This window comes from Schistocerca americana, unplaced genomic scaffold (assembly GCF_021461395.2).
Source record: "Schistocerca americana isolate TAMUIC-IGC-003095 unplaced genomic scaffold, iqSchAmer2.1 HiC_scaffold_859, whole genome shotgun sequence".
Lineage (NCBI taxonomy): Eukaryota > Metazoa > Arthropoda > Insecta > Orthoptera > Acrididae > Schistocerca > Schistocerca americana.
Window position 1 is genome coordinate 30,001 of NW_025726630.1, and position 7,500 is coordinate 37,500.

The 7,500-nt window shown below is 55.7% G+C and overlaps 3 non-coding genes across 3 annotated transcripts in view; all 3 read left to right on the plus strand.

The window, feature by feature from the left end:
* Positions 1-3,355: 3,355 nt before the first annotated feature.
* LOC124591649 lies at positions 3,356-5,265 on the plus strand. Its single transcript, XR_006977202.1, has one exon. It is a non-coding gene; the product is annotated as a small subunit ribosomal RNA (ribosomal RNA).
* Positions 5,266-5,616: 351 nt separating this feature from the next.
* Positions 5,617-5,771, plus strand: LOC124591657. Its single transcript, XR_006977209.1, has one exon. It is a non-coding gene; the product is annotated as a 5.8S ribosomal RNA (ribosomal RNA).
* Positions 5,772-5,959: 188 nt separating this feature from the next.
* Positions 5,960-7,500, plus strand: part of LOC124591652 — a 4,222-nt gene continuing 2,681 nt past the window's right edge. Inside the window, exon 1 of the ribosomal RNA XR_006977205.1 lies at positions 5,960-7,500. This exon is cut by the window's right edge and continues 2,681 nt beyond it. This is a non-coding gene — a ribosomal RNA (large subunit ribosomal RNA).

Here is a 7,500-nt window from a genome sequence, read left to right on the forward strand (position 1 = left end):
TGTACCTTAACCTAACCCATATTGTACCTTAACCTAACCCATATTGTACCTTAACCTAACCCATATTGTACCTTAACCTAACCCATATTGTACCTTAACCTAACCCATATTGTACCTTAACCTAACCCATATTGTACCTTAACCTAACCCATATTGTACCTTAACCTAACCCATATTGTACCTTAACCTAACCCATATTGTACCTTAACCTAACCCATATTGTACCTTAACCTAACCCATGTTGCGCCTTAACCTAACCCATGTTGCGCCTTAACCTAACCCATGTTGCGCCTTAACCTAACCCATGTTGCGCCTTAACCTAACCCATGTTGCGCCTTAACCTAACCCATGTTGCGCCTTAACCTAACCCATGTTGCGCCTTAACCTAACCCATGTTGCGCCTTAACCTAACCCATGTTGCGCCTTAACCTAACCCATGTTGCGCCTTAACCTAACCCATGTTGCGCCTTAACCTAACCCATGTTGCGCCTTAACCTAACCTATGTTGCGCCTTAACCTAACCTATGTTGCGCCTTAACCTAACCTATGTTGCGCCTTAACCTAACCTATGTTGCGCCTTAACCTAACCTATGTTGCGCCTTAACCTAACCTATGTTGCGCCTTAACCTAACCTATGTTGCGCCTTAACCTAACCTATGTTGCGCCGTAACCTAACCTATGTTGCGCCGTAACCTAACCTATGTTGCGCCATAACCTAACCTATGTTGCGCCTTAACCTAACCTATGTTGCGCCTTAACCTAACCTATGTTGCGCCTTAACCTAACCTATGTTGCGCCGTAACCTAACCTATGTTGCGCCTTAACCTAACCTATGTTGCGCCTTAACCTAACCTATGTTGCGCCTTAACCTAACCTATGTTGCGCCTTAACCTAACCTATGTTGCGCCTTAACCTAACCTATGTTGCGCCTTAACCTAACCTATGTTGCGCCTTAACCTAACCTATGTTGCGCCTTAACCTAACCTATGTTGCGCCGTAACCTAACCTATGTTGCGCCTTAACCTAACCTATGTTGCGCCTTAACCTAACCTATGTTGCGCCGTAACCTAACCTATGTTGCGCCTTAACCTAACCTATGTTGCGCCTTAACCTAACCTATGTTGCGCCTTAACCTAACCTATGTTGCGCCTTAACCTAACCTATGTTGCGCCTTAACCTAACCTATGTTGCGCCTTAACCCAACACACGTTGGGCCTTAACCCAACACACGTTGGGCCTTAACCCAACACACGTTGGGCCTTAACCCAACACACGTTGGGCCTTAACCCAACACACGTTGGGCCTTAACCCAACACACGTTGGGCCTTAACCCAACACACGTTGGGCCTTAACCCAACACACGTTGGGCCTTAACCCAACACACGTTGGGCCTTAACCCAACACACGTTGGGCCTTAACCCAACACACGTTGGGCCTTAACCCAACACACGTTGGGCCTTAACCCAACACACGTTGGGCCTTAACCCAACACACGTTGGGCCTTAACCCAACACACGTTGGGCCTTAACCCAACACACGTTGGGCCTTAACCCAACACACGTTGGGCCTTAACCCAACACACGTTGGGCCTTAACCCAACACACGTTGGGCCTTAACCCAACACACGTTGGGCCTTAACCCAACACACGTTGGGCCTTAACCTGCTCTGTAATTGTCATACGACGCGTTAAATTAGTGTAGTGTTGCCTAACTGCAACCCCCGCAATATAGTTTGCTACTCGCACTGCCCGGTCCCCAGAGTATCGCTTCATGTTAAACACCTTGCAGCTATACACTGTAATGCGGATGGCGGCAGGACGTACATGCTCAATGCCCTTCGCAGTTGTTCATTGGCATTCGCATGGCGAAGCACAGCCTACGTTGTGGTACGGCTTGTGGCAACTGTCCGCTGATGTTGTACGTCCAAATCACACACTGTACCGCACATTGGTCCTCATGTACTGAATGATACATCGTGGTACATGTGTGACCGTACCACGACTGCGCCAACAACGGCGAACCATACGGTCCAAATATTGTGCACTCAGCTACGTGTCGTCTCCCTATAAGAGCTGGATTGCAGTATGGTATGCCGTGGATGGCGATCAGCATGAGCCGTCTGTTGATGTAGTGGCGCGTGTTGTCAGACGTAGTCGTCTCTTCTCACACACCGTGATAGCATGGTGCACTGCGTTCCACATCTGCGACATGCGACAGAGGCCGGTTGACAGTCGTTCGCGCAATGGACATCGCATACGTACGGGGGCCACCTTCCACGTGTTCGCGAAGCGTGCACATGTTGTTGCGTGTATGTGGGCAGACATAGTGTGTCGTGACACCTGACACAGGCATGCAACAATCGTTGAATTTGCAAATGGCGATGGACGTCTACGTTTGCTGGTGACGTTACGCAAATGAAGAACTGGTAAACCGTTGTGGTGCGGTTGTTCTCGCTAGAGGTGAATCAGTGATGGCGACGATCGGTTGAGCTACCAACCGGTTGTTTCAGCGATACCCACCATGCCCACGAACGTGAATGGCATGTGGGTGTGAAGCGATACGCGGCGGTGGCTGGGTGGGACCGTCCCCGGCCGGTGAGGGGGGGCCTTCCGGCGTGCTGGCCGCGCGGTGCGTGGGCGCACGCGCTACAGCCGGCTGGTGGGGGCGGCCAGTGGCAGGCGCGCCGGCCGACGGAGGCGGCAGGCGGCGCAGCTGCGCGCCGGCGCACCCTGCACGCGGCGCCGTGCGGCCAAAGTAGGTCCTCGCGGGCCCGGTGCGAAGCGCGGTGGACATCTGCAGTGTGCTGGTCCGATTGAGGACTGTGTGCGCTGAGGATGCGCCGCCGCCCGGCGCTCGGCGCCGCGACGCCGTCTGCTGCTCGGTCGCCTCTGCGGTTCTCGCAGGTGGATTGTATCGCAGCTGTGCGGACGTGTTGGCGCGTGCGCTGTGCTGGGAGAGTTCGCTTCGGCACCCAAGTGGGGCTTTTGTCCTTCTGTGGCGCTGGCGTTGGAGCTGCCGGCCACCGTAGGTGGCGCGTGTTGTCTCCCGCCGGCAATGCCACGACAGCACGCTCCCGGGCCTCTGTCGGCAGCGGCAAGCTCAGTTGGGAGCACGGGTGGTCGCACCTAAAGCGTCTACTCGCCAAACTCCGGGCGATTGCGCCTCTCTCGAACCCGACCAAGTACTTAGGACGGCGCTGCGCGCCGCCGGGACCTGAGAGGGTTTCGAGGTGTATTGTGCAGGGGAGCTCAGCCTCCTCCTGTTTGCAGAATAATTGAGCGGACGCTTGCGCGTTCGCGCGGGCCCCCGGGACACACTCCCGGGCGGCCGGCTGCTCAGCTCTAGTTGACGCAGCTCCCTGGTTGATCCTGCCAGTAGTCATATGCTTGTCTCAAAGATTAAGCCATGCATGTCTCAGTACAAGCCGCATTAAGGTGAAACCGCGAATGGCTCATTAAATCAGTTATGGTTCCTTAGATCGTACCCACGTTACTTGGATAACTGTGGTAATTCTAGAGCTAATACATGCAAACAGAGTCCCGACCAGAGATGGAAGGGACGCTTTTATTAGATCAAAACCAATCGGTCGGCTCGTCCGGTCCGTTTGCCTTGGTGACTCTGAATAACTTTGGGCTGATCGCACGGTCCTCGTACCGGCGACGCATCTTTCAAATGTCTGCCTTATCAACTGTCGATGGTAGGTTCTGCGCCTACCATGGTTGTAACGGGTAACGGGGAATCAGGGTTCGATTCCGGAGAGGGAGCCTGAGAAACGGCTACCACATCCAAGGAAGGCAGCAGGCGCGCAAATTACCCACTCCCGGCACGGGGAGGTAGTGACGAAAAATAACGATACGGGACTCATCCGAGGCCCCGTAATCGGAATGAGTACACTTTAAATCCTTTAACGAGTATCTATTGGAGGGCAAGTCTGGTGCCAGCAGCCGCGGTAATTCCAGCTCCAATAGCGTATATTAAAGTTGTTGCGGTTAAAAAGCTCGTAGTTGGATTTGTGTCCCACGCTGTTGGTTCACCGCCCGTCGGTGTTTAACTGGCATGTATCGTGGGACGTCCTGCCGGTGGGGCGAGCTGAAGGCGTGCGACGCGCCTCGTGCGTGCTCGTGCGTCCCGAGGCGGACCCCGTTGCAATCCTACCAGGGTGCTCTTGAGTGAGTGTCTCGGTGGGCCGGCACGTTTACTTTGAACAAATTAGAGTGCTTAAAGCAGGCAAGCCCGCCTGAATACTGTGTGCATGGAATAATGGAATAGGACCTCGGTTCTATTTTGTTGGTTTTCGGAACCCGAGGTAATGATTAATAGGGACAGGCGGGGGCATTCGTATTGCGACGTTAGAGGTGAAATTCTTGGATCGTCGCAAGACGAACAGAAGCGAAAGCATTTGCCAAGTATGTTTTCATTAATCAAGAACGAAAGTTAGAGGTTCGAAGGCGATCAGATACCGCCCTAGTTCTAACCATAAACGATGCCAGCCAGCGATCCGCCGCAGTTCCTCCGATGACTCGGCGGGCAGCCTCCGGGAAACCAAAGCTTTTGGGTTCCGGGGGAAGTATGGTTGCAAAGCTGAAACTTAAAGGAATTGACGGAAGGGCACCACCAGGAGTGGAGCCTGCGGCTTAATTTGACTCAACACGGGAAACCTCACCAGGCCCGGACACCGGAAGGATTGACAGATTGATAGCTCTTTCTTGATTCGGTGGGTGGTGGTGCATGGCCGTTCTTAGTTGGTGGAGCGATTTGTCTGGTTAATTCCGATAACGAACGAGACTCTAGCCTGCTAACTAGTCGCGTGACATCCTTCGTGCTGTCAGCGATTACTTTTCTTCTTAGAGGGACAGGCGGCTTCTAGCCGCACGAGATTGAGCAATAACAGGTCTGTGATGCCCTTAGATGTTCTGGGCCGCACGCGCGCTACACTGAAGGAATCAGCGTGTCTTCCTAGGCCGAAAGGTCGGGGTAACCCGCTGAACCTCCTTCGTGCTAGGGATTGGGGCTTGCAATTGTTCCCCATGAACGAGGAATTCCCAGTAAGCGCGAGTCATAAGCTCGCGTTGATTACGTCCCTGCCCTTTGTACACACCGCCCGTCGCTACTACCGATTGAATGATTTAGTGAGGTCTTCGGACTGGTACGCGGCATTGACTCTGTCGTTGCCGATGCTACCGGAAAGATGACCAAACTTGATCATTTAGAGGAAGTAAAAGTCGTAACAAGGTTTCCGTAGGTGAACCTGCGGAAGGATCATTACCGACTAGACTGCATGTCTTTCGATGTGCGTGTCGTGTCGCGCAACACGCTACCTGTACGGCTCGCAGTAGCCGTGCGCCGCGTGCGGAACCACGCGTGCTTCTCAAAACTAACGCCAATGTTGTGTGGTACGAGCGCTGAAGCGCTGGAGCGGCTGGCCTGCGGCACCTGGCGCCTGGCGCCGGTTTTGAATGACTTTCGCCCGACTGCCTGTCCGCTCCGGTGTGGAGCCGTACGACGCCCATCGGCCGTGAGGCCGTTGGACACAGAACGCTTGAACAGGGGCCGCCACACGCCTACGTCCCGCCTATGCAACTGTCTTGAAAGAGACAGTGTAAACTAAGAAAAGATCACCCAGGACGGTGGATCACTCGGCTCGTGGGTCGATGAAGAACGCAGCAAATTGCGCGTCGACATGTGAACTGCAGGACACATGAACATCGACGTTTCGAACGCACATTGCGGTCCATGGATTCCGTTCCCGGGCCACGTCTGGCTGAGGGTCGGCTACGTATACTGAAGCGCGCGGCGTTTGCCCCGCTTCGCAGACCTGGGAGCGTCGCGGCCGCCTGTGGGGCCGGCCGCGCCTCCTTAAACGTGCGATGCGCGCCCGTCGCCTGGCGGTTCGCATACCGGTACTTACTCGGTAGCGTGCACAGCCGGCTGGCGGTGTGGCGTGCGACACCTCGTACAACGACCTCAGAGCAGGCGAGACTACCCGCTGAATTTAAGCATATTACTAAGCGGAGGAAAAGAAACTAACAAGGATTCCCCCAGTAGCGGCGAGCGAACAGGGAAGAGTCCAGCACCGAACCCCGCAGGCTGCCGCCTGTCGTGGCATGTGGTGTTTGGGAGGGTCCACTACCCCGACGCCTCGCGCCGAGCCCAAGTCCAACTTGAATGAGGCCACGGCCCGTAGAGGGTGCCAGGCCCGTAGCGGCCGGTGCGAGCGTCGGCGGGACCTCTCCTTCGAGTCGGGTTGCTTGAGAGTGCAGCTCCAAGTGGGTGGTAAACTCCATCTGAGACTAAATATGACCACGAGACCGATAGCGAACAAGTACCGTGAGGGAAAGTTGAAAAGAACTTTGAAGAGAGAGTTCAAAAGTACGTGAAACCGTTCTGGGGTAAACGTGAGAAGTCCGAAAGGTCGAACGGGTGAGATTCACGCCCATCCGGCCACTGGCCTCCGCCCTCGGCAGATGGGGCCGGCCGCCCGCGCGGAGCAATCCGCGGCGGGGTCGTGTCCGGTTGCCTTTCCACTCGCCGCGGGGTGGGGCCGTTCCGGTGTGCGGTGGGCCGCACTTCTCCCCTAGTAGGACGTCGCGACCCGCTGGGTGCCGGCCTACGGCCCGGGTGCGCAGCCTGTCCTTCCGCGGGCCTCGGTTCGCGTCTGTTGGGCAGAGCCCCGGTGTCCTGGCTGGCTGCCCGGCGGTATATCTGGAGGAGTCGATTCGCCCCTTTGGGCGCTCGGGCTCCCGGCAAGCGCGCGCGGTTCTTCCCGGATGACGGACCTACCTGGCCCGGCCCCGGACCCGCGCCGCTGTTGGCTCGGGATGCTCTCGGGCGGAATAATCGCTCCCGTCAGCGGCGCTTCAGCTTTGGACAATTTCACGACCCGTCTTGAAACACGGACCAAGGAGTCTAACATGTGCGCGAGTCATTGGGCTGTACGAAACCTAAAGGCGTAATGAAAGTGAAGGTCTCGCCTTGCGCGGGCCGAGGGAGGATGGGGCTTCCCCGCCCTTCACGGGGCGGCGGCCTCCGCACTCCCGGGGCGTCTCGTCCTCATTGCGAGGTGAGGCGCACCTAGAGCGTACACGTTGGGACCCGAAAGATGGTGAACTATGCCTGGCCAGGACGAAGTCAGGGGAAACCCTGATGGAGGTCCGTAGCGATTCTGACGTGCAAATCGATCGTCGGAGCTGGGTATAGGGGCGAAAGACTAATCGAACCATCTAGTAGCTGGTTCCCTCCGAAGTTTCCCTCAGGATAGCTGGTGCTCGTACGAGTCTCATCCGGTAAAGCGAATGATTAGAGGCCTTGGGGCCGAAACGACCTCAACCTATTCTCAAACTTTAAATGGGTGAGATCTCCGGCTTGCTTGATATGCTGAAGCCGCGAGCAAACGACTCGGATCGGAGTGCCAAGTGGGCCACTTTTGGTAAGCAGAACTGGCGCTGTGGGATGAACCAAACGCCGAGTTAAGGCGCCCGAATCGACGCTCATGGGAAACCA